The following is a 23864-nucleotide window of genomic DNA, read 5'->3' as shown; positions in this document are numbered from 1 at the left end:
TATCTCCAAATGTTGAATACATTGCTCCATTATCTTCTAGATTTAGATCCGTACTGTTGAGTAGAAATATAATGTAAGCCACAAATGGGAGTTCATCTGTAATTTTAAATTTCCTAGTATCCACATTAAGATAAGTAAAAAGAAACAGACGACATTAAGCATAATAAACTGGGCATGGTGGCTTGCACCTGTAATCCAGCTACTCGGGAGGCTGAGATGGGAGGATAACTTGAGGCCAGGAGTTTGTGACCACACTGGGCAACATAGCAAGACCCGTAATATAATATAGTTATATTATGCATAATAAGCATAATTTATTATGCTGAAAATTAAGCATAATATATGTTATTTAATTCAATATATCAAAAATATTTTCAACACGATAGTATAAAAATATTGAGCTACTTATTTATGTATATATACATATTTACTATGTCTTTGAAAAATCAGTGGTTTTCTCATTTTATGTTAAAAAATCAGTGTTTTCTTTTGCAGCTTGCCTCAATGTGGACTAGCCACATTTGAAGTACTCAAAGGTCCCATGTGGTTGGTGGATACCATTTTGGACAGTGTAGGTTCAGAGTATTGCTGATGGCATCCTGATTTTGATCTGTCATGACTGTTGTTTTCCACTAGAAGTTTCTTTAGTCCTCTGTCGCTTGTTATTTTCCTTTAAAAAAACTGTAGCCCCCCTAGTGTGTATGAAGTTGTACCTCGTCATGGTTTGGAAGTGCATTTCCCTCATGACTAATGATGTTGAACATCTTTGCATGTGCTCGTTATGTTTTATCTTACGGTTAATATTAATTGGCTACCAGAGGCTTCTCTCTTGCTTGTGTCTGAGGTCATTTTGCAAAATCCTTGCCTTTAATTGGCTAAGTGTACAAACGAAAGTCTAATAATTAAATTTTAGCCCCAAATCCTGAGTATATATATTATACTTTTGTCTATATGGTAACACTATATCACCCATAGAGGTTACCATCTACCCCTCTCAACAAAACATCCTGAAACTTGTTTATAAATCATGTATTTGTTAGTGAAGTCAAAGTTTTAATAGAAGCTAATAGAGCCCTCTGTTTAACTTTCAATTATAAAAGTCTTTACTTTTTCTTTTACATGGCCATGTATGTTATATTATATGAGGTTTCATTAAAGTGAGAGCATGTACTTCTCTGTGTATAAGAAAAGGTAATATTTCTGATTAATTTCTGGCCCAGGAATATTTGGACAGAATGTTTGTGACATGTACACTTAAGTAATACAATATATTTCATAATTTTGAGTAATTCAGAGTTAGGCTGTCTTCCAGAAGGTCCATAATTAGCAATTTCTCATTACGGTTTAATGTAGAGCTTCCCAACCTTTTCATATCATGGTACACATAAAAAATATTATGGCACACTGGACTAAACAGGTGAAGTTGCTTAAGCCAGTGGTGCATTGCCCTGAGGACTGAGGTAATCAATATATGTATTTCAGCATACCTGTAAACCAGGCTTACTAGTTGGACAACTGGTTTAATGTGACTTTAAAAAAAATGTTTGGTTTGGGTAATTCAGCTACTTAATTACTGGATTCTGGCTCTGGAATTACATGCCAGTAGATATATACCAAGATAGGTCGGGTAGGTGTATTTGAAAATTGGTACATTTATACTGAACAATATTTTAGTTCAAATCTTTTCATTTGCAAGCAACAGAGACCAAGTTCAAATCGGCTTAATTTTTAAAAAGGGAATGTACTGATTTGCATAATGAAAAGTCCAGGGGTGGCCATTTTTTAGGCACAGCTGGATCCCGGGGCTCAAGTGTACCTTCCATGTTCCTTATTTGAAAGCTTTAGTCGTTACTTAAGTGGTTTAGGTTTTTCTCTATACTAGGTGAATTTTTCTGATATTGCTAATTTATTGAATTAGCAGTACTTTAGACCAAAACTTTGACCTCTTAATGTCATTGAAATAGAGCTAGGATTCTACTGACATAATTATGTTATTATATTATCTTTTTGCATGGGTTGACGCCATGTTAACAATTGGCTGTGGTAGAGCCTTTACGTACTTGCAGGTATATCCACAGACAAGTACAGTAATGCTTTTCCCTGCACTGCTTGTCTGCAGGAGGTGAAGTGAAATCTGCAAGAGTCCTGCTCGCTCAAGGCCTGCATACAGGAAAGAAGCAGGGGAAAAGCGTTACAAACAGCTTTTGTTCTATAGCATTTTGAAATATAACAGGTAGGTCAGATTTTTGGTCTGTCAGACTTGACACTATCCCTTGAAAAGTAGGTCATGTCATTGAAATGTATTTAAAATGTGACTGTGATAAAAGGTTTTTGTTTTGTTTTGTTTTTTGAGATGGGGTCTCGCTCTGTCTCCCAGGCTGTAGTACAGTGGCGCGATCTCGGCTCACTGCAAGCTCTGCCTCCCGGGTTCACGCCATTCTCCTGCCTCAGCCTCCCAAGTAACTGGGACTACAGACACCCACCACCACGCCCGGCTAATTTTTTTTTTATTTTTAGTAGAGACGGGGTTTCACCGTGTTAGCCAGGATGTTCTCGATCTCGTGACCTTGTAATCCACCCGCCTCGGCCTCCCAAAGTGCTGGGATTACAGGTGTGAGCCACCGTGCCCGGCCGTGATAAAAGTTTTTAAGATTCTTTTTCTTGGAAAGAAGTTATTTAATAAACCCCCTTAGTGTTATTAGACACTAGCTACCAAAATAGCCTTTTTACTAACTAGAATTATAGCCCAGCTTGAGAGTGGCAGATGTGATAAAAATATACTAAAATTGTTTTTAAAAATTTTACTTTCAAGATTTTTAGAAACTTTATATGCAATCCTGTGGATTAACTCACATATTTTGCATAATCTAGCCAGGCTCTGAAGCATATTTGTAACTTTAGGGTATAAAAAGAACAAAAGAAAAATTTTACATCCACTGCCTTATAACTACCAACATACTCATGTAGCCGTTTTCATTTTTAGGTATATTGAAAAGTCTGATTCAGTTACAATCAGTGTATGGAATCACAAGAAGATCCATAAGAAACAAGGTGCTGGATTTCTCCGTTGTGTTCATCTTCTTTCCAGTGCCATCAACCACCTCAAAGACACTGGTTGTGAGTAGATATTAGTGCTTTTCAAATTTATATATATATATGTGTGTGTGTGTGTATGTGTATATGTTTGTGTGCATATACATATATACATGTACTATATATGTATTCTCAAATATATATAAATAATATATATATTTGAGTATGTTGGTAGGGGTTCAAACATAACTTCCTGTGTATGTCTGAAACATTGGTAAAAATTCCTGGTCTAAATTTATTTTGTAGACTTAAAAAAAATGAAACGTTTTAAATATGTGAAACTTACAGCTAAATGAGAGCTGATGCTTCATTTCCAGCTAATTTAAAAGTATTAAGAAATGATTGATATCCAGAATGGCAACAACAACAAAAAAAGGTGTCAGGATGTATATACCTTTTAAAATTTCTTAGTACCCATTTCTGGTTGTGGTGGATTTGTGGACAAAATGTTTTTATTTAGGTGATTGGAGTCTTTAAGGTGGCAGTTAAAGAGCAATTACGAAGCGATAAGAATGGTATAATATATAAAACTGCTGTGACAAAATTAAAAGTTAAAGAAAGATTAAACATTATTTTGAGTGTACGACGGTTCTATTAACTACTTAACTGTAGCTCAGTTTGTCACCAACCTGGGTGTTTAGAAAATTAGACAAAGATCAAGACATTAGAAGTGGTTTTCATAATGGATTTATAAGGTGACTTAGCATGACCAGGTGACAGTCTTTTGACAGACTCTATAATTTCTATAAGGGAAAAGCAAAATCTGTACACCTGCAGAATTAGTACCACGTGGATGCTGCCGAAGGCTTTTCTGCCTGTGTCCTCTGGAGTGGTGACATCACGTCCCCACTGGACCGGAGCCCATTGAGCAACACTTGGAGCAGTCAAGGAGTGCCACACCAGAATGTGGGGACCAGTGACTTCAGGGAGTGCTGGGCAGCAAGCCCCAAGGTCCTCAGGGTACCCCAGGGCCTTCCTTGGAAACCGTACTGCCGTCAGTGCCCTGGCACCATGGGCCTGTGATGAGAGTGCAGCCTCTCATCACTCACAAGTTCTGCCTTCCAGAAAACACTAGGAGCACAATGCAGCCAAGTTCTTTGTCACTTTATGACAAGCGTCACCTTTCCTCTAGTTTCTAATAACATGTTCTTCATTGCCATCTGAGACTCCATCTGAATGACTTTTCCCTTCCATATTTTTATTTTTTAAAGAGACCGGGTCTCCCTATGTTGGCCAGGTTGGTCTTGAATTCTAATCCTCAAGCAATCCTCCCATCTCAGCCTCCCAAAGTGCTAAGATTCCAGGCATGAGACACCATGCCCGAACCCCTCCATATGCTACAGACACTCTGTCCAGCTCTCCTCTTCTGAGCTCTCGCCAGAATCACCCTTAACTAAGAGTCACAGGGAGAAGACGATCACCTACATGCCAAGAGACAGGCCTAGAACAGAGCCTTCCTGCACAGCCTCAGAAGGGACCCACCCTGCTGACACCTTGATCTTGGACTCATGGCCTCTGGTACTGTGAGATAGTAACATTCTGTTGTTGACAGTGCCCAGTCTGTGGTACTGTAAAACAGCCCTAGGAAACTAACACAGCCTGTTAGCCCACAGATGGTGGAGAGATGGAATGCTCCATGGAGCTCCAGGCTTACTGTCTACAGCTCTCAAAGTGTGCTATGGGACCCTTGGGTGGGCGTAGGTATGCAAGATAATTTTGGGTGGTGCAGGGTGAATGATTTCAATTGACATAAAAATGTGTTTATCTTACTGGGTAAATCAGGGGTCCCCACCTGTTAGGAACCAGGCTGCACAGCAGGAGGTGAGCAGCCAGCCAGTGAGCAAAGCTTCATCTGTAGAAACAGCCGCTTCCCATCCTTCGCATTACTGCATGAGCTGTGCCTCCTGTCAGATGAGCGGTACCATTAGATTCTCATAGGAGCATGAACCGTACTGTGAACTGAGCATGCCAGGGATCTAGATTGCGTGCTCCTTATGAGAACCTAATGCCTGATGATCTCTGACTGTCTCCCATCACCCCCAGATGGGACGATGTAGATACAGGAAAACAAGCTCAGGGCTCCCACTGATTCTATATTATGGTGAGTTGTGTAATTATTTCATTATATATTACAGTGAAATAATAATAGAAATAAAGCACACAATAAATGTAATGGGCTTGAATTATCTCCGCATCATTCCTTCCCCTTCTCCCGGGTCTGTGGAAGAGTTGTCTTCAAGAAAACTGGTCTCTGGTGCCAGAAAGTTTGGGGACCGCTGGTGTAAATGTTTCTAAGAATGGTTAAGCAACTTAAGCTTTACATGCTACGAAGAATACAGGTTTTAAATGCTAATAAAAATGGGTGCAGATGAAAACATTCTCTTTTGTGGTCCAGGGAATCTTAACCATTCTATCAGAAAGACTTGCAGCTTGGAGCTGCAGCTGCCCTCCCACATCCTGTCCACTATAAAGCCCTGCAACACACACACATGCACACACACATGCACACAGATGCAAACACACATGTACATACCTGCACACACACACACACACACACACAGACACGCACACTCACTGTGCTTCATGCCCTCACTAGGGTGGTCTGGGAGGGAATGCGTGTTTTTAGGAGAAATGAAGACAACTCAGGCCGCTCATTCTCCTGGTGTTTCCACAAGTGCCTTCTCTGCAGACCAAGCTTCAGTCTCTTTGTTGGTTCTCCCTCTTACTGAAAGAGAGAAGCAGAGGCCCGGCACATACTCGGATGCTCAGTGCTCAAGCCAAGTTCGCAAGCTTCCTGGGGAGCCTAGTGAGATGAAGGCACTGCAGAGCCTCCCCAAAAGAGGCATCAGCTTTTCCTGGATCCTTGAGCCCAGGAAGGTGATAGGTGAGACATCACAGTTCATCAGAAGACACAAGCAAACTCCAGTGAGAAAGGGCAACAGTCAAAAATTTTATTCTCTCGGAGAAGGGGTTCTCGGGCTGTAAGCAGCAGGCAGAAGACTATTGCATGCGTAGTTAGGTGATGGCGACCTACAGTTTTCACTGGGAACTGGGATTAAGAGTCACGTGACCTCCTACTTATGCTCATTTCTCCCTGTCTTTCTCTTTGCCTTTTGTGTCTCTCTCCCTATCTCTCTCGCTCCTTTTCCTCTCAGCCTCCTCTGTCTCTCTCCCTATCCCTTCCTCTCTCTGTCTCACTCCCTTCTCCCCATCTCTCTTTCTCTCTCCTTCTTTCCCACTTCTCTCTCCCTCCTCATCTATCTGCCTGCCACTGTTCAGGCTCCTGGGGCCCAATGTGGATGGGCGGACACAGGACTCCTAGGCTACCTTTCACAGCACAAGCACAGGGCTGCAGGACCTTGGTCCCCACCTCCCAGCGTCCTCAAAATGAGGGGTGTGGGGTGTGCCGTGCTCTCCTGAGTGGGCACCCCATACTCCAGGAAGCAGAAACTGCAGGTCACAGCTGGCTCGAGTGGCATGCCCACAGGGCTGCCAGCTTCCATCGTGTGATCTGCTGATGCCAAAGCAGAAGACACCAGCCCAGGCCCATCTCTGTAGCAGGGTAGGGGTAGGGGTGGGCTTGGGGGTGGAGATGGGGATGGGAGCCGCCAATGCAAACTGGCCCCTGACTGGTTTCCTACCTTGCACCCTGCCATGCAAGGCTTCCTCTCCCACCCCTACCCCTGTCTCCCACCGCCTCCACCCCTAGGCTGCCCCAGACCTAGGCTCCGGAAGTCTCCCAGGATCCAGGAACTAAAGGCAACCACTGGGTTCCGCAGCCCCTAGTCCATGAGTCAGCCACTCCTCTGCGTGCTGACAGACCTTGGCTCTCATACCCCACTCCAAGCCAGCCACACACCCCTGTCCCCCCACCAGCATTATTAGCACCTCCTGATTTTAGCCCTCATAGCCCTGCTTCCTGGTAACCTTGCCCCCTCCCACCCTGGTCCAGGCAAGCCCAAAGGCCAGCGCCCTCCACCCACCCTTCCTGGGGACCACGCTACTATCCGCTTGCCCAGATGTCTTAACCTGGCTTTACCAAGATAGAACAAATAACAGGGATGAGCCCCCGGACTCTGCAAGGAAGATTTGCCAAAATACTCTCCATTTAGAAGCAGGAACAGTGATGGGGCCTACGAATGACCCCAGGATTGTCACCCAAGCAGCAAGAAGGGCGAGGAGCCCGGTTTCCTGCCCTTCGTGCTCACACTGTGGCTGAACTGGAACCAGGAGAGACAGGTCTAGCCCCTTAAGCATCCATAGTAGGAGCACCACCCACAATGGGGAAGGGTAATGCCCCAAAAGGAGTTTTGGAAGGGGAAATGGATGTGGGCGGCCCAAAGGGCAAGTAAAGGGAGCCTGATGGCCCATAGCAGATCCTGATAACATGGACACTTTGTCTCAAGCAGGAAGAGCTACAGCGGGGAGAAAAGGATCTTTGCTGATGTTGAACATCAACAGGGTAAGCCTCTTTTCTGCAGTTACATTATTGCTACAGTTGTGAAAACCCTGACATTAGTTTCTATACACTCCTCCAGCTCATCACTAACTGAAAACTAGTTATTCAATAACCCTATACCCATTGCTGAGCAGCCACTCTTTTAGAATATTACTTTTTTTTTTTTTTTTTTTGAGACAGAATCTAGCTCTGTTGCCCAGGCTGGAGTGCAGTGGCACAATCTCGGCTTGCTGCAAGCTCCGCCTCCTGGTTTCACGCCATTCTCCTACCTCAGCCTCCTGAGTAGCTGGGACTACAGGTGCCCGCCACCACGCCCAGCTAATTTTTTTTGTATTTTTAGTAGAGACGGGGTTTCACCGTGTTCGCCAGGATGGTCTCGATCTCCTGACCTCGTGATCCACCCACTTCGGCCTCCCAAAGTGCTGAGATTACAGTCGTGAGCCACCCCACCCGGCCCTAGAATATTACTTTTTAAAACATAGGTGTAGGTCCAAAGTCAGGATAAAGAATAGGTTGAGTCTTTAGGGAAGTCAGAGTTCTCCGGAGAAACAGAACCAATAGAATGTGTATGCACAGGGAGAGGAATTTAATTTTAAAAATTGGCTCATGTCATTGTGAAGGCTGGCAAAGTCCAAAATCTGCAGGGTCAGCAGGCAGGCTGGAGACCCACGGAAGAGGTGCAGCTGAGTCCACTCACAGGATTCCCTCTTCTCTGGGCAGGTAACCATTTTCCTATTAAGGCCTTCAACTGATTGAGTGAGGCCCACCTACCTTTTCAAAGGTCATCTGCTTTACTCAAAGTCTGTTGATTTAAATGTTAATCACATGTAAAAAATACCTTCACAGAAATATCTAAAATAATGTTTGGTCAAATATCTGGGTATTGTGGCCTAGCCACATTGACACATAAAATTACCCATCACAGACGGGTCTCAGAAAAAGAACTGGGAAGGTTTGAATGCCTTTACAGCCAACTGTAGCCACAGCGTGACCTTGGACAGTCACTTGCCTCTCTGAGCCTCATTATCTGTAAAATGAGGGGTTTGAATTGGGTGGCCTCTAAGGGTTTGGGGGATAAAATGGCAAGGTGAGTGTGAACATCTAGTTTATCTCCCCTCCCGGATTCTCACGGGGGAATTTCCAGCAGAGTTTGGGATGGCAGGGACTTGGTTCAGACATGGAAAGGAGGCAGAGGATGCTTGTTAAGGGGTTTCCTACCCAGCACCCATTTCCTTCTGCCCTGCAGTATCCCAGCTTTCATTCAGATTCCCGCCTTCCCTCACGTAACCCATGTGCTTCAAGACTGACCTCACTGCCAGCAGCAGGGATTGGTCCAATTGGCCTAAGCGGATTTCTATCCCTAACCATTGATTGTTTCAGGAAACCAGGCCTGAGCGGATTCGCACATGACATCTCCCTGGACACAGGGATGGGTTCACAAAGGGGTTGGAGTCACTGAGATGTGAGGAGAAGTCTGCTGGCAGCTTCTGGGACATTACACCCTGGTGCTGAAGAGATTGCTGCCGGAAGAGGCTGTCTTCCTGGGCATGTTGTCAGGTGAGGTCTAGAATTGTGGCAGCCACCTTGCTGCCAGCACAGGGGAAAGATGAGCCTGGGGAGTCCCAAGAACCAGAGCGGGAGCCCTGATTGCCCCACATCCCATCCCCCACCCCCACCAATAACGGACCTTTTAAGCGATGGGAGCCAATAAATCCTCTTTATTTCTGTTACTGTAGCAAATGGAAACCTAACAGAGACACTATAAAGGCGACTATTCCAATGCTTCTGGAATTGGTGCTGGGAGAACCCTGACAGAGCCCTTCTCCTCTGCTGTCTTGGAGGGCTGGGGGCGGGCCGACCCAGCACACAGGAGGCCTGCACCTCAGATCCTCCTGGCTGAACCAGGCAGCAGATCCACGCCGCGGGGCTTCCTCCCACGTGAGCAAACGCAAGAAACGACCCTGCAAATAAAAGACGACCACCCGGGAGAAGCAGGAGAAACTCCCCAACTTGAAGTGAATGTATCAACATTTCAGAAAAGGTAGAAAGTGGATGTTGCTGTTTAATCTGCTCGGCATCCCTCCCCCACCTCTTTTGATAATTGGCCTCAGCAGGGTGGGTGGCCCACGTCTTTAATCCCCGCACTTTGGGAAGTCGAGACAGGTGATCACAGGAGTTACAGACCAGCCTGACCAACACAGTAAAACCCCGTCTCTACTAAAAATACAAAAATTAGCTGAGCGTGGTGGTGAACATCTGTAATCCCAGCTACTTGGGAGGCTGAGGCAGGAGAATTGCTTGAACCTGGGAGGCGGAGGTTGCAGTGCGCCAAGATCACACCACTGCACTCCAGCCTGGACGACAGAGTGAGACTGTGTCTCAAAAAAAAAAAAAAAAAAGATTCTGTCTCAAAAAAATAATAATAATAATTGGCCTCATCTATTGGACACAATTCTGGGAATGACACCGAGGCCAGGCCAATCGGCCCCTCCTGAAACGTTTCCCTGAAGCTGTAAAAGAGAAACTCTATCCAGAGCTCAAAGGAGATGAATTTGATGCTACTAGTGTTCACGTTTCTAATTAAGGGACAAAAATCTAACTGCAGAGGGAGGAAATGAAGCCAGTGAAGCCAGAGAGAGATGAGAGAGAGAAAGAGAAAGACAGGGAGAGAGAGAGAAAGAGAGAGAGAGAGAGAGAGAGAGAGAGAGCAGGAGAGAGAATAGCACCTGGAATCTCTGAGGTTCCTGGAGATGTCCTGGTTTCATCACCTTCCCCGTTATCTTCCCAGTAATGTTCACTTTCTCCTAAAGCCAGCTGGGTTTTTGTTTCTTGCATTTGAAGTGTTCTGGCAAACAGAGCTTCTGCTTTGTGTTTTCTACCAGTCAAATTGAAGGGACCATTGACCAATACAGAGCAAGAAGTCCAAAGGAGGAATCACTCTAGATCCAAAAAGATGTTCATGGAGAAAGAAACTACAAAGAGGCAGAAATGCCAAACACTAATTTAGTGTAGACACACAAGAAATTCACCTAGAATGCAGAGAATAAATATGAGAAGTACAAAATCAAGAATGATGTGGAAGATTTATTCAGGAGATCCATTGTAGACATACGTACAGACCAACAATCCTTCATGCAAAACCCTTGGAGTCAGGTGTGTTTCAAAATTCAGCATTGGAAGATTTTAGAAAGATGGTGTGGGGCATGTGCTAATATTATATACACCTCCCTGCAGAGTCTAGGTCAGTACCCTGTAATTGAAACCATCAACACTTTTGTAGGAAAACACAGAGGGAAATAAAGACGACAAATAGTCTCACATCATGGCCGGTCAGGGTTTACTGCCAAATAAATGTGGCCAACTCATGGGAACATTTTGGGTTTTCAGACTTTAGGATTTTGGAATTGTGGCTAAAGGGACGTGTAATAGAAATCCCAGAAGGAAGGCACAGAGTTGATCAAATAGGAGCAATAGAATAGCCTGTGGCAGGAGGATTGCTTGAGGACAGAAGTTCAAGACCAGCCTGGGCAACACAGCAAGACCCTATCTCTACAAAAAATATTTTTAAATAGCTGGATGTGGTAGCACATGCCTGTAGTACAAGTTACTCAGGAAGCTGAGACAGGAGGATCCCTTCAGGCCATGAGTTTGAGGCTGCAGTGAGCTATGATTGTGCCACTGCACTCCAGCCTGGGCAGCAGAGCAAAACTCTGTCTCTCTAAAATAAATAAACTAATTAAAGTAAATTAAAATAAAAATAGGAGCAATTAAAGAGTCAAGCAGGGGAAAACATTCAAGTGAATATAGTAAACCTTGAAGCTCAAAAGATCACAGAGTATTGGGCCGAATTAATTTAAACAAGGTCTAAATGCAGTCTGATCACATTTTAAATTTGAAAAATAAGAAAAAACACTATACGAATATGGAAAATTCTAATGAACAATTTACTGCATCAATTTAATGTCTCTATATCAAACTTTGTACCCCATACACAGTAAATATCATTTTCTCCAAACATACGTATTTATAGAAACTGATTATATACTAGGCCACAAGGAAGATCTCAATTAATTCTGAAAAGTAACTTGACCAAGGCAGCCCAGCCGGGTGGGAAGGGAGGTGGGATCCTAATCCAGAACTCCACCTCTTTGCTTTTCCCAATAATCTAATATTCTCCAAGGACAAGTGAGTAGTAATTCACTTCCAAGTACTGATCACAGAGACAAGTGTTATTTGTCTATGTGGTGATAAATTTGGTGATGAAGACCAACTGGCCAAATGCCTAGAACAATGTAAATATTCAATAAGTGTTAGTTGAATGAATGAATGAGCAAATGAACACATGAAGCAAAAGAGACTCAGCATAGAATTTTGATATAGGATATACTCAAAAGCGCCACTTTTTTCTAGACTGTGCCCAAGACAAGGTTGGAGAAGGCAGCCTTGTCTTTATAAAGTTAGTGATGTAGCCAAGCAGCCATTAGATACCATTAGAGGAAGCATTAAAACAAGGATGTCCACATGACCAAATAGCAGTAAAACTTCCCTAGGGTGGTAGGGATCAGCGGGAGATGGGGCCTAGCAAGCCTTAATGTTCTTCACTTATTTTCAGTCAAAACTTTTAAGCTTCCTCCATGATGACCAGCCCCAGAGTAATGCACATTTAATTCAGCTTCTAATGCAGGGAAATCAATAGCATTGCACCACAGACAGTTTATTACACATAATCTGAAGTTTAACACATAAATAAATAAGCAATATACGCAAACCATAGCACTTAAGGGTTCAATTTAGGGGCTCATTTTCTCCCACAAATCAAAATACTTATATTGTCTGAAAATATTTCACATTATAAAATAAAAGTTTTTTTTTTTAATCCAGGCTGGAATTGCTTGAAACTTTTTTGTTTTCTTCAACTTTTATTTTAAATTTAGGGGTACAGGATGTGCAGGCCTGTTACATAGGCCTGAAACTTTTCTGTTTTTTTGTTTTTTGTTTTTTGTTTTTGTTTTTGTTTTTTGAGATAGTGTCTCACTCTACTGCCCAGGCTGGAGTGCAATGGCGTGATCTCTGCTCACTGTAACCTCCGCCTCCCAGGTTCAAGCAGTTCTCTTGCCTCGGCTCCCCAGTAGCTGGGACTACAGGCGCACACTGCCATGCCTGGCTAATTTTTTGTTTTTTAGTAGAGATAGGGTTTCATCGTATTGCCCAGGCTGGCCTTGAATTCCTGAGCTCAGGCAATCCAGCCGCCTTGGCCTCCCAAAGTGCTGGGATTACAGGTATGAGCCACTGTGCCCAGCCACTTTTCTTTGTAAATAATTATAATGTTTTTTATTTTAACAATAGTTTTACAGTTAACAAGTTGTTCTCAGGTATCTTACCCTATTTTGATCTTCCTCCTCAAATGCTTGTGAATTAGATAGGACAAGTAAACCCATTTAGCAGATGAAGAAACTGAGCGATGAGAAGAGCCCAACTACAAGAACGAGGAGCACCTAACACCCACCCAGTCTAGGGTGTTATTAGTCCCAAAAGGGACTTTATTCTATTTGGAGCTGGTGGGGGTGGAGAGATGGAAGCAGGAAGAACCTAAATTGTGTCTACCACTGAAATTCAGACATGTTTCGACTTGCTAAGGTAGGCTCACCAGAAGGCTTTATGTTTTCTGCTGGTTTGTTTTGTAGGTTTTTGGAGATCTCTCAGGTGGAGAGGGTTGAATTCATCATACCTTTCAATTAATGGTATCATTCAATTAATTGGTTATCATCACCAAGGAACTGCTCTTGTTTTATTCAATTATGTACTTTCCTTTTTTACACTATCTGCACTTTTTTTTTTTTTTGAGACAAGATCTCACTCTACTGCCCAGGCTGGAATGTAGTGCTGCAATCATAGTTTATTATAGCCTCAACCTCCCGGGCTCCATCGATCTGCCTGCCTCAGCCTCCTGAGTAGCTGGGACTACAGGTGCGTGCCACCAGACCCAGCTAATTTTTTTGTATTTTTTGTAGAGATGGGGTTTCACCATGTTGCCCAGTCTTGCCTCGAATTCCTGGGCTCAAGCGATCTGAGCCCAGGAATTCCACCTTGGCCTCCCGAAGTGTTGGGATTACAGGCATGAGCCACAGCAGCCGGCCTACACTCCATTTATATGAAGTACAAAACAGGCAAAGCTATTCTCTAATTACCAGGGTTGGGGATGCTGGGGGTGTTCCTGAGGTGCAGATAATACTTCAGTTTTTTTTGGTTTTTTTGTTTGTTTTATTTTTTAATCTGAGTCATGTTTATATAGAGTTATTCATTTTGCAAAAATCTATTGTGCTGTATACTTATTATTGGTGCAGATTTCTCTATGTATATGCTTCATTTCAAATTTTACTTGAAAAAGTCCTGTTGGAATTTTGAATGGACTTGCATAAATTTGTCGATGAATTTGGGAGATAATTGACATCTTAGAATTGTTAAGGTCATCTTATCCATGAACATGTTACTAATGAATCTTTTTTTTTCCTTTGAGACAGAGTCTTGCTCTGTCACCCAGGCTAGAGTGCAGTGGCATGATCTTGGCTCACTGCAACTTCTGCTTCCTGGGGTCAAGCAATTCTCCTGCCTCAGCCTCCTGAGCACCCACCACCCACCACCATGCCAGCTAATTTTTGTAGTTTTAGTAGAGGCATAAGCCACCACGCCCAGCCGCTAAAATTTTAAGAGAGATATTTGTCATGAGGGATATTGGTCTGTAGCTTTTTGGTTTGGAATTGTTTCTTTTCTTTTTCCTTGCAAACTCTTTTTCTGGATTTAGTATCAGTGTAATGTTGGCCTCATAGAATGAGTTGGGGGGTATTAACTCCTCTTCAATTTTCTGAAAGACTTTGTGTAGAATTGGTATTATTTATTACTTAAATGTGATAGAATTCACCAGAGAAGATACCTGGGCCTGAATTTTTCTCTGGAAGGATTTTTAACTTCAGATTATATTTCTTTAATAGATAAGGGCTCTTCAGGTTATCTATTTCTTATTAAATGAGTTTTGGTAGTTTGTGTCTTTCAAGAAATTTGTCCATTTCATCTAAGTTGTCATATAAATTCTCCTACGGCTAGGCATGGTGGCTCACACCAGTAATCCCAGCGAGGTGGGAGATTGTCAGAGGTTTGGAGTTTGAGACCAGCCTGAGCAACATCACAAGACCCTGTTGCTTCAAAACATTTTTTTTTTTTGAGACGGAGTCGTGCACTGTTGCCCAGGCTGGAGTGCAGTGGCACAATCTCGGTTCACTGCAAGCTCCACCTCCTGGGTTCATACCATTCTCCTGCCTCAGCCTCCCGAGTAGCTGGGACTACAGGCGCCCACTACCATGCCCGGCTAATTTTTTGTACTTTTAGTAGAGTCGGGGTTTCACTGTTAACCAGGGTGGTCTCAATCTCCTGACCTCGTGATCCGCCCGCCTCGGCCTCCCAAAATGCTGGGATTACAGGCGTGAGCCACTGCACCCGGCCACTTCAAAACATTTTTTAAAATTAGCTGAGTGTGATGGTACATGCCTGTAGTCCCAGCTATTCAGGGGTCTGAGGTGGGAGGATCACTTGAATCTAGGTGTTTGAGGCTGCAATGAGCTATGATCATGCCACTTCAGTTAGCCTGGGTGACAGAGTGAGATCTTAACTCAAAAATAAAAGTCATAAAATTGTTCATAGAGTATCCTTATCATCCCCTAATATCTGAAAGTCTGTAGGGATGTTGGCTGTCTCATCCCTGATATCGCTAATTTGTATCCTCCCTTTCTTTCCTGATCAGTGTGGCTAGAGGTTTTCTTTTTTTTCTTTTTGGAGATGGACTCTCGCTCTGTTGCCCAGGCTGGAGTGCAGTGGCGGGATCTCCGCTCACTGCAAGCTGCGCCTCCCGGGTTCACGCCATTCTCCTACCTCAGCCTCCCAGAGGTTTTCAATCTTATTGATCTTCTCAAAGAAAGAGCTTTTTGTTTCACTGAATTTTTTCTGTTTTCTAGCATGTTGATTTCCACTCTAATCTTTGCTATTTCCTTTCTTCTGATTACTTTGGATTTAATTTGTTCTTCTTTTTTAAGAATCTTAAGGTGGGCCGGGTGCGGTGACTCAGGCCTGTAATCCCAGCACTTTGGGAGGCCAAGGCGGGCGTATCATGAGGTCAGGATATCGAGACCATCCTGGCTAACACGGTGAAACCCTGTCTCTACTAAAAATACAAAAACAATATTAGCCAGGCTTGGTGGCGGGCGCCTGTAGTCCCAGCTACACAGGAGGCTGAGGCGAGAGAATGGCGTGAACCCGGGAGGCGGAGCTTGCAGTGAACCGAAATCGCGCCACTGCACTCCAGCCTGGGCAACAGAGCAAGACTCCGTCTGAAAAAAAAAAAAAAAAAAAAAAAAAAAAAAAATCTTAAGTGGATACTGAGAACATTGACATGAGAAAAATAGATCAATGGACTCGAACAGAGTCCTGAAATAGACCTGCATATATATGGACAACTGGTTTTTTATAAAAGTGCAAAGACAATTCAGTGGACAAAGGACAGTCTTTTAAATAAATGGTACACTTGGATCCAGAATATACCCAGAACTCTCAACACTCGATAGTAAGAATTCAATTCTTTTAAATGGGCAAAATATTTGAACAGATATTTTACCAAAGAAGACATGTAGATGGCAAATAAGTACAGTTATGTGTCACTTAGCAACAGAGATATGTTCTGAGAAATGTATTGTTAGGTGATTCTATCACTGTGCAAACATCATAGAGTGTACTATACAAACCTAGATGGTATAACCTACTATACACCTAGGATATATGGGATAGCCTATTAGATAGGCTACAAACTTATACAGCATGTTACTGTCTTGAATACTGTAGGCAATTGTAACACAACGGGAAGTATTTGTGTATCTAAACATAGAAGTGGTACAGTAAAAATATGGTATACAACATAGAAAATGGTACACCTGGATAGGGCATTTACCCTTCAATGGAGCTTGCAGGACTGGAAGTTGCTCTGAGTGAATCAGTGAGTGAGGGTGAGTCACTGCGAAGGCCTAGGACATTACTGTAACTACTGCGGACTTCATAAACACTGTACACTTAGGCTACACTAAATTTATTATTTATTTATTTATTTTGAGATGGTGTCTCGCTCTGTCAGGCTATCATTGTACTCCAGGCTGGAGTGCAATGGCATGATCTAGGCTCGCTGCAACCTCCACCTCCCAGGTTCAAGCAGTTCTTCCTGTCTCAGCCTCCCGAGTAGCTGGGATTACAGGTGCCCTCAACCACACCCAGCTAATTTCTTTTTCTGTTTTTTTTTTTTGAGACAAAGCCTTGCTCTGTTGCCCAGACTGGAGTGCAGTGGTGCAATCTCAGCTCACTACAACCTCCACCTCCCGGGTTCAAGCAATTCTCCTGCCTCAGCCTCCTGAGTAGCTGGGATTACAGGCGCATGCCACCACGCTGGGCTAATTTTTATATTTTTAGTAGAGATGGGGTTTCACCATATTGGCCAAGCTGGTCTCAAACTCCTGACCTCATGATCCGCCCACCTCACCCTCCCAAAGTGCTGAGATTACAGGCGTGAGCCACCACACCTGGCCAATTTTTGTATTTTTAGTAGAGATGGGGTTTCGCCGTGTTGGCCAGGCTGGTCTCAAACTCCTGACCTCAGGTGATCCACCCACCTCAGCCTCCCAAAGTGCTGGGATTACAGATGTGAGCCACCCACTGCCCCCAGTCTATTTTTAAAATATTTTTCTTTCTTCAATAATAAATTAACCTTAGCTTATTGTAACTTTTTAACTTTATAAACTTTTTAATATTTTTACATTTTTGACTTTTTTGGGATAACGCTTAGTGGAAAACACACATTGTGAAACTGCACAAAATTATTTTCTTTCTTCATATCATTATTCTATAAGCATTTTTCTATCAAAAAGTTTTTTTTTTTTTTTTTTTACTTTTTAACTTTTTTGTCCAAGACTAAGACACAAACACACACATTAGCCTGGGCCTACAAATGGTCAGGATTGTCAATATCACTAATATCACTGTCTTCCACTTCCACGTCTTGTCCCACTGGAAGGTCTTCAGGGAAAATAACACGCATGGAGGTGTCCTTTCCTGTGTTATCAATCCCTTCTTCTGGAACACCTCCTGAAAGACCCAGCCATTCCACTCCTAAGTATTTATCCAAGAGATATGAAAGTGTAAGTCAATATAAAGACTTGAATATGAATATTCAAAGCAGCTTCATTTGTATTAGTTCAAAACTGGAGACAACCCAAATGTGCATCAATAGGTGAATGAATAAATTATGGTATATACAAACCATGGAATAACACTACTCGGCAATAAAAAGGAATATATTATCGATACACACAACCCCAGGGATGAATCTCAAAGTAATTGTGCTGAGCTAAAGAAGCCAGACAAAAAGATTGCTGGATCATTCTATTTGTATAAAATTCTAGAAATGAAAATTAATCTGTAGTGACACAGAAAGGTTAGTGGCTGCTTGGGGACAGGGACAAGGGTTCAGGGAGAGGTAAGAGGGAAGGGTTACAAAAAGCACATGAGAAGACTTTTGGGAATGATGGATATATGTTCAGTAGTTCTAGGAGTGGTGATTGCACAGGTATATACATATGTCAAAACTGAAATTGTTCACTTTAAAATGTACTGTCAACTGTAGATCAGTTACACTTCAATAAAACTGTATAAAGATGGCATGTCACCAGGTGCAGTGGCTCATACTTGTAATCCCAGCACTTTGGAAGGCCGAGGTGGGCAGATCGCTTGAGCCCAGGAGGTTCAAGTCCAGTCTGGGCAACATGGCAAAACCCCATCACTGCCAAAAGTACAAAAAAATTAGCCCAGTGTGGTTGTGTGCACCTGTGGTCCCTGCTACTTGGGAGACTGAGGTGGGAGGATCTCTTAAGCCTGGGAGGCAGAGGTTGCAGTGAGCAGAGATTGTGCCACTTGTACTCCAGCTTGGGAGATGGAGTGAGACCCCGTCTCAAAAAAAAGAAAAAAAAAAGGCGTGTCTTTTATCTGAGTCTTTTAAAACATCCTTTGAAAGAGTTTTATATTTTTCCTCATAAAGATTTTGTGCATTGTGTTAGGTTAATTCCAGGATACACAATAATTTCTGGTGCTATTGTGTCATATCTTAATTCATATTTTCTCATTACTTATTGAATCAGTAGCATCAGTTACATCACTTATGTATGGCTGCATAATAAACCACTCCCTAAACTCAGTGAATAAACACAACCAGGCCAGGCACAGTGGCTCACACCTGTAATCCCAGCACTTTGGGAGGCCAAGGCAGGCAGATCACCTGAGGTCAGGAGTTTGAGAACACCCTGGCCAACATGGTGAAATCCCATCTCTACTAAAAATACAAAAGAAATGAGCCAGGCGTGGTGGTGGGCACCTGTAATCCCAGCTGCTCAGGAGGCTGACGCAGGAGAATTGCTTGAACTTGGGAGGCGAAAGTTGCAGTGAGCCAAGATTATGCCACTACACTCCAGCCTGGGCTACAGATAGAGCGACTCCATCTCAAAAAAAAAAAAAAACCAACCACAAGCATGTTATTACTCATGATTCTGGGGGGTCAGAGTTTCAGGCAGCTCTCTGCAGAAGGTGCTCCATATGACATCAGTGGGGTGACTGGACTGTCTTAGAGGCTTCAAGATGGCTTCATTCACATGTTTGAGGGCCTGGTGGTGGGCAGGAGAGCAAAGGCACATTGCAAAGGGATGGATCTGGGCAGGCATGATTCACTGGAGATAGTTTATAATATTTTACCTTGGTGAGGAGGAACACTGTATTGATTAGATTTATGTATCAACTTGTCTGGGCCATGGGGTGCCCAGGTATTTGGTCACACATTATTCTGGGTGTTTCTGTGAGGGTGTTTTTGGGTGAGCTTAACATTTAAATTGGTAAACTGAGTCAAGCAGATTGCCCTCCATAATGTGGGTGGGCCTCATCCAATAAGTTGAAGGCCTGATCAGAACAAAAGGCTCACCATCCCCCAAGTAGGAGAATTCTCCTGCCTGATGGCCTTTGAAATGAGTCATTGGCTCTTCCTGGTTCTACAGGAGCTTCCTGACTTCAGACTTAAACTGAGACATCGACTCAGACTTGGGCTGATTTGGATTTGCCAGCCTCCATAATCGCATAAGCCAATTCCTTCTAATAAATCCTTTTTTATTCCTTATGAATGAATGAATGCACCCTAGTGATTGTTTCTCTAGAGACCCCTGACTATTAATTTTTTTTGTTTTTTTTTAGATGGAGTCTCACTCTGTTGCCCAGGCTGGAGTGCAGTGGCACAATCTCGGCTCATTGCAACCTCCACCTCCCAGGTTCAAGTGATTCTCCCTCCTCAGCCTCCCAAGTAGCTGGGACCACAGGCATGTGCCACCACGCCCAGCTAATTTTTGTATTTTTAGTAGAGACGGGGTTTCACCATGTCGGCCAGGATGGTCTCAATCTCTCTCTCTTTTTTTTTTTACGTGTTAAATGTTTTTTTTTTAATTTATTATTATTATACTTTAAGTTTTAGGGTACATGTGCACAATGTGCAGGTTAGTTACATATGTATACATGTGTCATGCTGGTGCGCTGCACCCACTAACTCGTCATCTAGCATTAGGTATATCTCCCAATGCTATCCCTCCCCCCTTCCCCCACCCCACAACAGTCCCCAGAGTGTGATGTTCCCCTTCCTGTGTCCATGTGTTCTCATTGTTCAGTTCCCACCTATGAGTGAGAATATGCGGTGTTTGGTTTTTTGTTCTTGCGATAGTTTACTGAGAATGATGATTTCCAATTTCATCCATGTCCCTACAAAGGACGTGAACTCATCATTTTTTATGGCTGTATAGTACTCCATGGTGTATAGGTCTCAATCTCTTGACCTTGTGATCTGCCTGCCTCGGCCTCCCAAAGTGCTGGGATTATAGGCATGAGCCACCATGCCTGGCTATTAATTTTTTAAGTGATCATTTACACAGCAATGTTGGTGAACTTTCTGATTCATAAATTTTTTGCTTCCCTAATAATCCTTATAACTCTAATTTATTTTTCTTGCCTTATAATGATGGCGAAGACTTCCAATACTACAATTAAAGGTAGTTTTGACAATGGCTATCTTTGCCTTTTTTCCCCAATTCAAAGCAAAATGAGTCTGAAATTTCTCAGCTAACCATAATGTCTTTCTGTAGGTTTTTAGTAGATGTCAAGTTAAGGGTATTCTGTTCCTAACTTTCTGATAGTTTTTTTTAACCATAAATAGCTGTTTGCCTTTGCCAAATGCTTTTTCTGCATTTACTGAGATAACTGTATGTTTTGCTTTTATATTGATTAATTTTCTAATATCAAATTACTTTGATGGGCCTGACTTTTGTCCTCTTTTCTATTTGATTTACTAATATTGTATTTAGAATTTTCCCATCTTTGTTGATAAGTAAAATGAGCCTTATTTGCTTTTACTGTTTTATATGACTTTAGAATCAAGTTTATACCTGCTCCACAGAATGATTTGGGTAACTTTCTATTTTTATTTTCTGGAACAACTTGCACAAGACATGAGGTTTTATTCCTTGCAAGTTTGGTGAAGCTTACCTTTGGAATTATCAGGACCAGAGAATTTGAGGGTTGTGGAGGATATCTTGATTACCAATTTCTTTTTTTTTTTTTGAGACAAGGTTTTGCTCTGTTGCCCAGACTGGAATGCAGTGGCGTGATCTCGGCTCACAGCAACTTCTGCCTACTGGGCTCAAGCGATCCTCCCACCTCAGCTCCCCAAGTAGCTGGGATTACAGGCATGTGCCACCACACCCAGCTAGTTTTTGTGGAGAAGGGGGTCTCACTATGTTACCCAGGCTGGTCTCAAACTTCTGAGCTCAAGCAGTCCACCCACCTTGGCCTCCCAAACTGCTGGGATTACAGGCATGAGTGCCACTGCACCTGACCATTTTTTTGTTTTGCTTTTGTGTTTGTTTGTTTTTGAGGCAGGGTCATCCCTCTCTGTTGCCCAGGCTGGAGCGCAATGGCGCGATCTTGGCTCACTGCAACCTCTGCCTCCTGGGTTCAAGCAATTCTCCTGCCTCAGCCTCCCAAGTAGTTGGGATGACAGGCCTGTACTACCACACCCAGCTAATTTTGAATTTTTAGTAGAGACAGGGTTTCACCATGTTGGTCAGGCTGGTCTTGAACTCCCAACTGTTATGTGCGTCCACGTGAAGAGAGTCCACCAACAGGCTTTGTGAGAGCAACAAGGCTGTTTATTTCACTTGGGTGCAAGTGGGCTGAGTCCACAAAGAGAGTCAGCAAAGGGAGATAGGGGTGGGGCAGTTTTATAGGATTTGGGTAGGTAGTGGAAAATTACACTTAAAGGTGGTTATCTCTTGTGGGCAGGGGAGGGGTCACAAGGTGCAGGGTTGGGAGATCATGAGACTCATTGTCCAGGGGAGGAATGTCACAAGGTCAATTGATTAGTTGGAGTGGGGCATGTATATGTGCAGGTCACAGGGGTTATGATGGCTTAGCTTAGGCTCAGATGTCTGACATTGGGGATCCTTCTTTATCTTCCTCTGATGCCCTTCTATGAGAATGACTCTGTTCTGGAAGAAAACGCAATTAAGATTATCCATCACAACAACCATTAGCTCCAAATCTGTATTCATTCATTTTATTCATTATAAGTCTCATCTACCTGATGAGATAACTTTTTTGAAGACAGGAATTGTATGCTGTTTAACAGTGCTTTGATTCTTCCACAGTTCAGTCATCCTTACTATCTTCTGGGGGACTGGTTCTAGGATACTGCTTCCACAGCATACCAGAATCTGTGGATGCTCAATCCCTTACATATAATGGTGCAGTATTTGCATATAACTAACACACATCCCCCCATATACTTTATTTACTTACTTAGAGACAGGATCACCCACTGTTGCTCAGGCTGGAGTGCAATGTCATAGTCACAGCTCACTGCAGCCTCAACCTCCTGGGCTCCAGTGATCTGCCCACCTCAGCCTCTTGAGTAGCTGGGACTACAGGTGCATACCACCACATTGGCTAATTTTTAAAATTTTTTTATTTTTAGTAAAGACAGGATCTCACTATGCTGCCCAGGTTGGCCTCCCAAAGTGTTGGGATTACAAGTGTGAGTCACCGTGCCTGGTCCCATGTACTTTAAGTCATCACTAATAAAATGTATAGATATTGTAAAATGGTGACAGTTGTTACACTGTACTTTCTATTTGTATTTTTATTGTTTCTTTTTTCAAATATTCAGCCTCATCTAGTTGAATCTGAAGATGTCGACCTGCTGATGAAGAGGGCTGACTGTACCTAACTTAGGGTCTTGCATGCAGCTGGCACTTAATACATTTTATGGACTGTTTTAGCTAACATTCAACAGACAATTCCTAATAATTAAAAAAATCTCTTAAAAGTAGGAAAAAAAGGAAACCTGAGTCCTTCCTCTAAAGTGGCATGAAAACCAGCCTGGAAAGCATAGCGAGCCCTTATCTCTACAAAAAAATTTTTTTAATTACCTGCTTGCCTGTAGTCCCAGCCACTCATGAAGCTGAGGCAGGACGATCCCTTAAGCCCAGGAGTTTGAGGTTACAGTGAGGTAGATCACAACATTACTCCCCAGCCTGGGTGACAAGGCCCTGAGAAAGAAAAACAAAGAAAGGAAAGGAAAAAAAGGGAAAGGAAAGGAAGGAAAGAGTATAAATATTGAAAAGGAAGAGACAAAACTATCATTATTTGCATATGAAATGATAAATGTTAGACAGCCAAAAAAGCCTAAGAGAATCAACTAAGATTTTACTGGAAGTAATATGAGAATTCAGTATGGTATGTCAGCCTGGGTGACACAGTGAGATCATGTCTCAATTTTTTTTTTTTATCTACATAAGCAGAATAGGCACAAAAAATTATCTAGAATATCTTTATTTATTTATTTATTTATTTATTTTTCAGAGTCTCACTCTTGTCAACCAGGCTGGAGTGCAATGACACAATCTCAGCTCACTGCAATCTCTGCCTTCCCGGGTTCAAGTGATTCTCCTGCATCAGTCTCCCTAGTAGCTGGGATTACAGGTGCCTGCCATCATGTCTGGCTAATTTTTGTATTTTTAGTAGAGACAGGGTTTCATCATGTTAGCCAGGCTGGTCTCGAACTCCTGACCTCAAGTGATCTGCCTGCCTCAGCCTCCCAAAGTGCTGGGATTACAGGCATGAGCCACCATGCCTGTTCCTGGGCATC

The 23864-nt window shown here is 42.9% G+C and overlaps 2 pseudogenes across 3 annotated transcripts in view; one reads left to right on the top strand and one right to left on the bottom strand.

Moving 5' to 3' along the window:
• LOC100991242 (leucine-rich repeat-containing protein 37B-like) overlaps nucleotides 1–23864 on the bottom strand; it is a 423125-nt pseudogene that overhangs the window by 347165 nt on the left and 52096 nt on the right.
• The window catches only part of LOC100989556 (uncharacterized), a 70178-nt pseudogene that overhangs the window by 10414 nt on the left and 35900 nt on the right, over nucleotides 1–23864 (top strand). For 2 of the 3 annotated variants that reach the window (XR_010110658.1, XR_010110657.1), the window contains 5 exons: nucleotides 2120–2233; nucleotides 2984–3117; nucleotides 7503–7555; nucleotides 8933–9109; nucleotides 9289–9593. The product of XR_010110658.1 is annotated as an uncharacterized LOC100989556, transcript variant X3 (transcript). The remainder of the gene's footprint in view (nucleotides 1–2119; nucleotides 2234–2983; nucleotides 3118–7502; nucleotides 7556–8932; nucleotides 9110–9288; nucleotides 9594–23864) is intronic. The other variant, XR_010110656.1, reaches the window with a different exon arrangement.

The sequence above is a fragment of the Pan paniscus genome, chromosome 19 (assembly GCF_029289425.2).
Source record: "Pan paniscus chromosome 19, NHGRI_mPanPan1-v2.0_pri, whole genome shotgun sequence".
Lineage (NCBI taxonomy): Eukaryota > Metazoa > Chordata > Mammalia > Primates > Hominidae > Pan > Pan paniscus.
Note: the sequence above shows the minus strand (reverse complement) of the source record. Positions and strands in the feature narration are given on the sequence as shown.